Genomic DNA, 12,032 nt, shown 5'->3' with positions numbered 1-12,032 from the left:
GCAGCCTTGCAGTGCTGGTTAGGGGAATGCCTGCACCTGAGCTGAGAGCACAGCATGCAGTCCCGTGGGCAAAGCTACCACCAGTCGGTCAGGTGGAGTGGGACGAAGGTGGGTGGGGTTTGTGCACAACACACTGGCCATCAAAGTGGTGGCCAGCCCTCTCCTGCGTGCATGAAGGGGCCCCCAGACTTAACCAAGAGAGGTCCTTAGGACACATATGCTAACCCATGCATCTTTCTCTTTGATCCTGCAGGAGGAGAACATCAGGATCATGGAGCCTGGTGAATTAGCGGTATGCCGCATGGCTTACAGGGAGCAGAGAAGGAGAAGGAGAGTCTGGCAGAGGCGCCTCGTTCGGCAAAGGAAGAATTATCACCCTCAAGATGAAGAGGCGGCAAGGCTTGCTGCTCTGCAGCTGAGGATCCACAGAGAGCCATTGCACACAGGCACTTTGCTAGACCCAGGGTCTATAGACGGTGTTTGTCATTGCTGCAGATGACTGACAACCAGTGTCTCTGAAGACTGTGCATGGCTAGGGAACTGGAATATGCCGCCTGCTGCAGGATTTGGCGGCACAGGGACATGGAGGGCACCCACTGCCAGTGGCCATGAAAGTGACTGCCACACTCAATTTTTACACCAGTGGCTCCTTCCAGGGCCCCACTGGTGATCTGTGCGGTATCTCACAAGTCTCTGCACACAAGTGTATTCTGGAGGTCATGGACGCCATCTTCGCAAAGGTACATAATTTCGCCCGGATCAGGAAAGCGAGGAAGCAAGAGCTCTGGGGTTTGCAGAGCTCGGGTTTTCCACGGGTGCAGGGTGCCATCGACTGCACTCATGTGGGGCTTAGATCTCCATGGTAACAAGCAGCCTGCGACCACCACAAACGCATCCTACAGGTCTGCGCACGATTCCCAGGGACCATCCACAACTCCTATATCCTTAGCAGGTCTCAGATCCCTCACATCTTCCAGGGTCCAGAGAGGCTGCCTCCTCAGGAACAAAGGCTACCTGCAGAGGACATGACTGATGACACCTGTGCAGCAGCCTCAGACTGCAGCGGAGTGACGGTATAACGAGGCTCATGCCGCAATCCGGACTTTGGTGAAGCAAACGATAGGCATCTGGAAAATGAGGTTCCGGTGCCTCGACAGGTCTGGTGGAGCACTGCAATACAGTCCCTAGTGGGTGTCGTGCATCATCGTAGCTTGCTGCGCACTACACAACCTGCCGCTGTATCGGGTGGGAGGGCCAGGCTGAGGAGAAGATGGAAGTGCTGCATGTCTCCTCCGTTGAGGAGGACATCGAAGGGGATGACAATGATGAGACCTTTGAAAGCGAGGATGTCGCTTATGAGGCCAAACAAGGCAGGCACGCTCGGGAGACCCTCTTAGCCGCAAGGCTCATGGCGGATGATGACGAGATGCAGTGAGGACAGACCTTGCATCTGTGAATGTTGGATTCTGAACGCCTTTGGTTTGTCCGCAAGCATGACCCAGACCTCCCTGTCGCTTGCCATTTCAACACTCCACCCTGCTCTCATGCCCACATGTCCGTCCTTGGCTTGCTGCATTGTTCCAGTGAAGCTCAAAGCAAACTGGAAGAACAGCACCTCATCTTCCAACTAGGCACTTTACAGCCTTCCGGACTGAATATTGAGTTCAACAATTTTAAGTCTTGAACTCTCTCCTCCATTCCCACCCCCTTTCCGATCCCCCTTTTTTCCAATAATTTATATAGATTTTTCTTTTCCCATCTATTTCCATTATTTTTAAATGTATTTCCATCCATTGTTTTATCTCTACCTTTTAGCCTATTTAGACCCCTAACCCCCACCCCACCCCCACTAGGTCTATCTATACCTTGCTCATCCTGCTTTCTACCCTTAATGTCACCTATTTCTTGGCTAATTTCACCACCATCAACACCTCTTTGTCCTTTTGTCTATGACATCTTTTGGTTATCTCCACCTATCACTGGCCCTTTATCCAGCTCTACTTGTCCCACCCCCCCTTAAACCAGCTTATATTTCACATCTCTTCTATTTTTCCTTAGTTCTGTCATACGGAGTCGAAACGTTAACTGTGTTCCTTTCCGCCGATGCTGCCAGACCTGCTGAGTTTTTCCAGGTATTTTTATTTTTGTCAAAACAAAAACAGAATTACCTGGAAAAACTCAGCAGGTCTGGCAGCATCAGCGGAGAAGAGTTGACGTTTCGAGTCCTCATGACCCTTCGACAGAACTTGAGTTCGAGTCCAAGAAAGAGTTGGAATATAAGCTGGTTTAAGGTGTGGGGGGGGGGGGCGGCGGAGAGAAAGAGAGAGAGAGAGAGAGAGAAGTGGAGGGGGTTGGTGAGGTTGTAGGGACAAACAAGCAGTGATAGAAGCAGATCATCAAAAGATGTCACAAACAACAGAACAAAAGAACACATAGGTGTTAAATTGGTGATATTATCTAAACGAATGTGCTAATTAAGAATGGATGGTAGGGCACTCAAGGTATAGCTCTAGTGGGGGTGGGGAGAGCATAAAAGATTTAAAAATATTTAAAAATAATGGAAATAGGTGGGAAAAGAAAAATCTATATAATTTATTGGAAAAAAACAAAAGGAAGGGGGAAACAGAAAGGGGGTGGGGATGGAGGAGGAGCTCAAGACCTAAAGTTGTTGAATTCAATATTCAGTCCGGAAGGCTGTAAAGTGCCTAGTCGGAAGATGAGGTGTTGTTCCTCCAGTTTGCGTTGGGCTTCACTGGAACAATGCAGCAAGCCAAGGACAGACATGTGGGCAAGAGAGCAGGGTGGAGTGTTAAAATGGCAAGCGACAGGGAGGTTTGGGTCATTCTTGCGGACAGACCGCAGGTGTTCTGCAAAGCGGTCGCCCAGTTTACGTTTGGTCCCTCCATTGTAGAGGAGACCACATTGGGAGCAACGAATGCAGTAGACTAAGTTGGGGGAAATGCAAGTGAAATGCTGCTTCACTTGAAAGGAGTGTTTGGGCCCTTGGACAGTGAGGAGAGAGGAAGTGAAGGGGCAGGTGTTGCATCTTTTGCGTGGGCATGGGGTGGTGCCATAGGAGGGGGTTGAGGAGTAGGGGGTGATGGAGGAGTGGACCAGGGTGTCCCGGTGGGAGCGATCCCTACGGAATGCCGATGGGGGGTTTGAAGGGAAGATGTGTTTGGTGGTGGCATCATGCTGGAGTTGGCGGAAATGGCGGAGGATGATCCTTTGAATGCGGAGGCTGGTGGGGTGATAAGTGAGGACAAGGGGGACCCTATCATGTTTCTGGGTGGGAGGAGAAGGCGTGAGGGCGGACGTGCGGGAGATGGGCTGGACACGGTTGAGGGCCCTGTCAACGACCGTGGGTGGAAAACCTCGGTTAAGGAAGAAGGAGGACATGTCAGAGGAACTGTTTTTGAAGGTAGCATCATCGGAACAGATGCGACGGAGGCGAAGGAACTGAGAGAATGGGATGGTGTCCTTACAGGAAACGGGGTGTGAGGAGCTGTAGTCGAGGTAGCTGTGGGAGTCGGTGGGTTTGTAATGGATATTGGTGGACAGTCTGTCACCAGAGATTGAGACAGAGAGGTCAAGGAAGGGAAGGGAAGTGTTGGATTCCTGTGTGACTGATGGCAGTGCATATACCCTCAGCGCTCAGGCTCTTGTCGTGGAGATGCAGCAGAGGCCCAGTAGTCACTAGATTCCAGTAGGATGATGATGACATGCAGCGAGGCCACTCCATAGATCTTTACATTGCCCCTGTAAATATCTGACTCCTGTCTGGCTGAGGGCATCTTGCTTGCACTCTGTGATCAGGATAATATCAAGGAGACGCAGCCTTGGAACTTTAAATGCACCTGATCCTTTGACAGCCTTCAACACCTGACCCCTTCAGGAGCACAGCGTCACCAGTCACTGATGCTGAAGAGATGGGGGCCAGCCCCAACTCAAAAGTGCTGAGAGCACACAGAATGAGGAAACTCTGTGACATTCTGGCAGCAATGACAAGCACCATCGAGGCGCAGGCATCACTAACGTGTCCAGTGAGTGTGAAGCCCGACCAATGCTTTCGACTGAAGGTTCACTCTGCACAGGGAAGAGGCCTTGGGCTGAGACACCTGCCTTTATCTTGTGCAGGAGCCAAGGTTTCATATCTAAGTGACACAAACACTGTTCATCATAACAAGGAGCCATAGGCAAGGAAACATTCTTAGGGGGTTCTTTACAATAGTGAACATTATGTCCAAGGGATTAACACCCGTGCCCAGGCTGTACAACTACGTCTTCTTAACCTTCTTAACTCTGCCACTTTGTCTTGGTATCCCCCGGACATGCACAGTGGAGGTGGAGGCAGCCTGCTGACTGAGATACCCTGTCTGTGATGACCTTGGTGGGCATCCTTTGGAGGGCTGAGACCTGGAGGGCCCCGGCCTGCTTTGGGTGTCCTGTTGTGGGCCAGCTGCACCCTCCTCGGCCTTTGGAGCTGGAGCTGGAGGGTCACAGGAAGAGGGGATTCAGAGTGGCCACAGATTCCCGGGGTCACCTGGGTGGATGGCCCTGGGGTGTCAAGCTGCCGGTCCTCCTCCCTATGGGTGCCTGAAGCCCCCTGGCTGACTCCTTGAGGAGGGGGTGGGGGGGAAGCTGGAGTGAGACCGAGCTGCTCCACACCCCTCTCGTGTTGACATTGTTGGAGGCCAACTAAAGCGTCAGTGATAGAGTTCAGCTTGCACAGCAGTGTAGGATCGATGTCCTGGACCAAGGTCTCCATGGCGGCCACTACCCTGCCAATTTTGTCCTTAGTGCATCGGCATGCTGGGACTATCACCTCGGACTGAAGGTGGACAGACTCCTCCATTGTCCCTTGCAATCTGAGGAGTGCACCAGACATCTCTTAATTATATTCCCATGATTATCTTTGCAGCTCCGCCAACTGATTGAGGACAGAGTCCAGCGGCTTATCACCTGACTCGGACTCAGCGGATTCCTGGCCTCCAGCAGTCCTCCGAGTGCTGGCAACCAAAGATGTACCTGCCTCTGCCTGCTGTGGAAGAGATTGTGTGCTGTGCTGACCAGATTGTGATCCTGAGGCTGCTCTACATCTGGGTCACACTGAGGCGTGTGTCACTGCGCTGGTAGAGGGTGTGGCTGAGGCCGCGACGGGTCTTCAATGGCGCTGTCCTCAGGGTCCTCATCTGAGGTGTCTTCGGCACTGGGGTTGGGCCAAGGTTACCTGAGGGCGACGTGTCAGATGTGCCTAGGACAGAAAGTGGAGATTATTAGTGCTTGGCAGCCACGTTGAACACAGAACGTTGAATCAGAGAAGCGTTGAGAGAGGAATGATGTGGTGCATGATCCTCAAGTGGGTGTCTGCCACCGACCACACTGTTGCCGCAGGAACAGGTCCACATCTTTTCCTGTCGTCTCCGATGCAAGACTCTCGAAGAGAGTGAGGGCCTTGATGTCCGGCACTCCACCCCTGGTCTGGGACCCCTGCTGTGATTGTGCATGATCTTGTCCTGCATAAAGACAGATGGAAAGAGTATGAGCAGGACACATGCCAGGCCAAATGAGGAGGATACCAGGCATGCATGTGTGCTGAGTGGAGCCATGGACGGGATGAGGAGGCGATTTCCAGAGGAGATGAGGCCAGATGGAGATGTGATGGTGCATGTTAAAGGATGAGAGCTGATATCCCTTGAACTGGCAGTGGGTGGAGATTGATGAGATGGTTGACTTACCCTGGTGGCACAGATGAGATCATTCATCGTCTTTCTGCACTGGATGGCTGACCTCTTGTGTGCAGCATTGGCACTGACCACCACTGCCACCACCACCTCCTAAGCCGGAGTGGTGAGACTGATGGGCTTCCTGCAGCCAGGACGGGATTGGTGACATCGAGGCAGACCCCCAAGGCATTCAGAAGGCATCCCAGGGATGCGTCACTGAATAGGGGGTTGCAATCTTCCTGGCTTTTGGGGCCATGTCTTCACCGGAGCAGTCCTGGGCTGCAACCATTGAGAAGTGTGCGCGCGGCTACATTTTAAATATGGCGGCTGGTGTGAGGAAGCAGCGAGGTAATGGCATTGTGAGCCAATCGGAGACCGGCAGCCAGCGATCCAGCATGTTTCCCATGACTGCATAAGGCAGGAGGAGACGATACAGTGCAAAAACTCGCCATTGCTGCCAGTGGTTAAAAGGTCTTTTTTGCCCAACACCACGCTTACTGCAAATCTGGGACCATTCCACTCTCATTTTTTGAGATTGGGCTGAAGTCAAAGTTTCAAGGTGGAAAGCTTGTGAGTAACTCACTACACGAAGAATTGTTGTCCTCAAACTCTGGTGGGTGTAGGGGGTGGTAGTGGGGGAAGGGTAGGGAACAGGACTCCTACAAATAACTTCCTGCATCCATTTTTTGCCATGGTTTCCTGAAGGGATTGACTGATACTGAGACCAGAATCTTCTACTCTGGTGGCGGGTGTAGAAGTAGGAGTGATTTCTGTGGGGTGGTGGGACAGCTGACCACACTGGATCTTGGGCGGTTCAGCTCATTATGTATACATCCGCAAGGATCTTGCCGATCCCCGCAGCTGGGGGCGGGCAGGAAGTCACCATCCCCACCATTACCTCACAAGGCCGAACGTCCGTGCACCATATTTAAAGGGCACCCAGAGAGCCATTCACTCGCCGCGGGCTGGGAGCATCAGTCTGACAGTCATTCAAGATTCTGCCAGGGCAGAGAGGACAATGTGTGGCCCTGATGTCACAGAGAGGACAACGTGTAGCCCCCCACCATGTCACAGAGAGGCCAACGTGTAGCCCCCCCTCCCCTCCCCCGTGTCACAGAGAGGACAACTTGTGGCCCCAATGGTCCAGCGAAGCCTCCTTGCAGGTTCTCCTCCAGGCGGTCCAGGAAAGGCAGGAGGTGCTGTTTCCCAGGGATGGCAGCAGGAGGCCCTCCCCGTCTGACCACAATGGCCTGGACAGCATTTGCAGCAGAGGTCAGTGCCCGTGGGCCCTCAGAACAACTGCCCAGGGCAGCAAGAGGATGAATGATCTGCTCGCTCTGCCAGGGTAAGTGGCACCATCTATTCACTGCATAGTGATTCTCATAAGGTCATCCGAATGGACTACTCCTGCTCCTATGTTCATATTTTCTTATCAGGCAGTGTAAGTGTGCGAGTGCACAGGGATGTCAGACAGGGGTTTGTGTTGCAGGACTCAACAGCACATGGGACATGTGCACTGAATATGTGCCAGCCACTTCATGCTGTCAATGCTCTAGCAGTTGCAGGATATCCTGCTTATTATTCGCTTACTGGGGAGGGCTCAGAAGCTGGCATAGGCATGCATGCTCCTAAACTGCTCTTGCACCCTAGGGATAACAATCAACCCTTCTGTCTTTCTGCAGGGCAAGAACCCGCACTATAGAAGGGAGCGGGGGCTAAGGCCAGAGATGGATATTAGGATCCTCACCCCAGGAATGAGCAGGGCCATGCCTGCACTGAAGACAAGAGAGGAACCCCCGAGGAGGGCAGTGATGATGCCTCCAGTCTGCAGTTGTCAGATCTGCCCACAGAGTGAGACATGGATAAGGGAGCCTGCTTAGGCATCCACTAAATCTTTCTCTTCTCCATTCAACTTACCAGCACCAAAGGGACAGGGGGTGTGGGGTGGTGAGTGTGGTAGGGTGGGGTGCACAAGAGAGACAAGCCACCAAACCAGCCCTAACCCCGCTTCTGAAGATGATGCCTCAGAGGATGCACTGATCAGTTGTTCAACTACACCCTCCACCAGCACGGATACAATCACCTCGGTGGGTGCGCACTCTGGAGTAGGCTTGGGGGTCACAATCCGGTGAGCACCTCACAGGCACAGGTCCACAACTGGTGGAGGAAGTGACAGCCGAGGTGTCTGACACTCGGAGGACTGCTGGAGCCCAGGCCCCTGCTCAGCATCATGCAGATGACAAGCCTCTGGACTCGGCCCTGAGAGGCAGGTTGAAGATGCAGAGACAGGCAGGAGAACATCAGGCAGAGATGCCAGGGGCCCTGTACAGACTGGAATTGAGGGCTGGAGGAGTCAGTCCACATTCTGTCCGATATCATGGCTCCCGACCGCAAGTGCTTGGCTGCCTCCATGGGCAGGCTGCCAGCTGTTTCAGAGGCTCGGGTCCAGAGATTGCACAGTGGCTGCCAGGTAAGTGCTTGGACCTGCACTCTGCCGCCCTCAAACCTCCCCCACCCCCTCCAGGTTCCCCTTCTCCTCAAGGAGTCAGGGAGGTGCCATCAGGCACCCACAGGGAGGAGGAGAGCCAGCCAGGCACCCGATGGGGGGCGGGGGGGGGGGGGGGGGGGGGCGGTGTGTGTGGAGGTTGGGGTGGGGGGTGGGGGGAGGTTGGGGTGGGGGGGTGGGGTGGGGTGGGGGGTGGGGGGCGCATCAACCCAGGACACTACAATGGTGCCCAGCTGATCCACTTCCCCTCTGCCAGTGACCCCATCGCCTCCAGCAGGCCGGGTCAAAGAGGGTGCACCTGCACCTGTGCAGGAGGCCCTTAGCAGGCCGGGGCCTTTTAGGCCTCAGGCCACCCGCCAAAGTCCTCACAGGGCAACAGGGCACAGCAGCCAGCAGGCTATCCACCTCATCTCCGGGATGCCAGGGCTGCACCTAGGCAGAGAAAAAGAAGGGTAAAGAAGTTTTGAAGGCACACATCTTGCACAGGTATGTACAACCATTGTATATATATTTTGGACACTTGTAATTATATGTTTAATTGCACTGTGTTTATGTTTGCTGTATTCTCAGAGTGCTACTGGTTCCTGCAATGGTCGTGCTGAATTAAGGGCATTGCACTTTGACCCCAATCAGATTCCAATGATGTGCCTCTGCCGATACACCATTTCATGTCTCACATCATCAGTGGTGTCGTCGTTTAGTATTCGGACATGAGTATCTTGCATCCTAGGCCATCATTCTTGAATGTTTGACCTGGGCAGGCATCAGACGACCCAGCCGGTTTTGAGCTCTCCTAGAGTGCTGACTGCACGGCGTTTGCAGTCAAGTCATTGCATGTGCTGCTGGCGTCCTGATGTGAGATATGAGGAGGATGCAAAGAGGCCTCAAGGGGAGTTAGACAGGGTAAGTGAGCGGCTGGGAACACGATAGATGGAGCATGAGGTTCAAAAGCGTGAGGCTCTCCACTGTGGTGTGAGGAATAGCAAACACCAGTCTTTCCTAGATGTCATGATAATGAGAAGTGTGGACGACCAAACGGACCTGGCTGTCCTTGTTCTAAAGTAACTATGATCTAACATTCAGGCGGCAAGTAAGAAGGCAACTGGCAAGTCGCCCTTGATTGCAGTCAAGAGGCTGAAATGTGTGAGCGGTACCCAAGGAAGCCAAATCAGCGGCTCCTCACTTCAAAGTTGTGGAAGAAGTCAGCCTTGCCAGGTGCACGCCATTTATACGCAGTCGTACATGTGAACGCTCTAATACCCGACTGGCGGGGAACTTAATTCTGACAAGGTGGCCTTTGAATGAGCACGCATGACATGGTATTGCATACAAAAAGTCTTCCCCACATGGTTCGTCGGGATCTTGAACAGCCTTTCAAGTCCCAAGAACAGAATTGTGAGAGTTCACCTCGCCGTCGGGAAACTGATCTTTGGCCTCACACCAAATTAAGATCCACCAAGCTTCCTGATGTAGGCAGATCTGGAAGACTCCGCCCTGAGTTTCACTTGCACGGGCATCTGTTGTCCCTTAACACCTGCTGCACGTGACCATTTAGGAGTCAAACCCAAAAGCCCCTTTTCTCACAAAAGGTTAGTGGGAAACTGGGACTTGTTTGTTCAGGAGACTGTTGAGGCCAAGTCAATCGAAATTTTCAAGGCTGAGATCGATAAACTTTGCTGGATAAAGACATGAAGCAACACTCCCTCTAATTTTTTTTTTGTGAGTGTGCAGGCGATTGAGATACGTACATGGCCGAATAGCCCGTTTCTGTACTGTTGTTTCTATGTAATTCTGTTCAATTCATACAGTTCTGCTTTTTTATCAAGAGTAATGTTTCCCCCCTCTCCCCAGAAGCAGTGAGCCCAGTTCTAATCCTTGTAATGCCTCCCTCTAAAGGATTAACTCATGCAGAAGATGGATTAGTCGATGATTGAAGTATTTTCTTCTCTAAAGGAGTTTGCTGATGGATTGGATGCTTCAGAACATGACCCAGTTACTAGGACCAAACTGGAATTGCTCAACACGCTATCTTTCTATTCCTCATCAACCCCCCTCCACTGCCCCAGCCCCTCCCCCCTCCGCACTCATACAAGTTTAGCAAACAGCTGTTCACTGCTATTTAAATTCTTTTAAAAGTTGCCTAAAAAGCCACATTTACAATTCCAACCAGCTCTCTCCAGAGCAGCTGGGACCAGTGCAAACAGGGCCAGAATGGTGGGGATATAGGATTAAGAGCAGGCCATTCTGCCCCTCAAGCCTGTTCCACTTTTCATCATTGCTGATCTCGGCTCCATTTACCCACCGTTGCACCTTCAGGTGCAGCCAGAGTCTAAGCCAGGGTTTGAGAAGATCGGGAGAGACTTCGGACCTGTTAAACTTTGCCATCACTGGGAAGCCTGGCCACACTGTGTGCAGGACAGGAAATTCAGCCTTCAGTTCTAGGCTGAATACCAGCAGGTTATAGGGTTACTACTAGCTACAGGTAGGGCATTGGGACATTCCGCCTGCTGATATCAGTTAGTGGAATCAAAGTTCCTCCCACTTCTAGGTTGCCCCTCTTCTGCTCATGGATGGCCTCCTGATTCCTGGGAATTCTTGAACAGCAGTTGCTAGGGTGAAACCACAAGCAGAAATCCACAACTACAGGGGACCCAACCTTTAAATGGTAGATGCAATAACTTTTGCAGGTGTTATGTGATCAGATGTCACATGATCAGATGTTGTGCGATCAGGCCTCAGTTGGCAAACTGTTGTACGGTCAGAAAGTGATGAGATCAAACCTCCACGAATGTCTCCAACCAGAGCTGGGCAGCCATACCCTAGTATCTGTGAAGGAATAAGTTGCAGATTTCTACCACCCTTTACGTGAAAAAATATTTTCTGATTTTACTCCTAATTGGCCTGGCTCTTAATTTTAAGATTCTGCTCGTGTTTTGGATTCCCTACCAGAGGAAATAGCTTCTCTGCAGCAACCTCATTGAATCCCTTTATCATTTCAAAGTCTAAAACTTGAAGGAATATAAACCAAGTTTATGAAATCTGTCCTCATATTGTAAGCCTCCAATGTCTGGTATAATTCTGTGAATCTGCGCTGTGCTGTATTTCAAAGCCAAAAACTGCTTCCTGAGGTTCAGTTTCCAAACAGAATGCAATACTCCAGATGGGGGTCTGACCAAGGCTCTGTAAGAGCTGAGGCATCGCTTCCTCACTTTTGAATTGCAATCCCCTTGAGATACATTCCATTAGTCTTTACGATGACTTTTTATGCCTGCACACCAGCATTGGGTGATTTCTGCATACATGGACGTAAATCACTTCGCTCCTCCAAAACTCCTGAGGCTCAGCCTGTGTCAACATTTCTTTGTTCCTTCAGTTTCTGCCCACACCTCCCAATCAGTTCATGATTCAGCAGCAATTGAGTTAACAGACCTCATACAGCCAAGGTAATTGAACTGGAGAAGCAGGCAAGTTACAACCCTCTGGTTGAGGGCCGAATGCATCGACAACATAAAAACAGCATGGGTGTTTTCCACACAGTGGAAGCCCATTCAGCCCATTCTGTCTGTGCTGGCTCTTTTGCTCCAGCATTCCCAAAAATAGTCCCTCGGTCCTCATGTCTCCCCATATGGCCCTGGAGCATTCTCTGCTTCAACTCTCATCCATGCGGTTTCATTTCTTAAAATTTCAAGCAAAAATTGGATCACTCTTTAAATTACCCAGAGAAACATTTCAAAAAAATAAAATGAAATCTATTTCAGTTTTAGTTATGAGCTCCAGCTTATTTGTAAATCCATGATTTT

The sequence above is a fragment of the Carcharodon carcharias genome, chromosome 2, assembly GCF_017639515.1.
Source record: "Carcharodon carcharias isolate sCarCar2 chromosome 2, sCarCar2.pri, whole genome shotgun sequence".
Lineage (NCBI taxonomy): Eukaryota > Metazoa > Chordata > Chondrichthyes > Lamniformes > Lamnidae > Carcharodon > Carcharodon carcharias.
Note: the sequence above shows the minus strand (reverse complement) of the source record.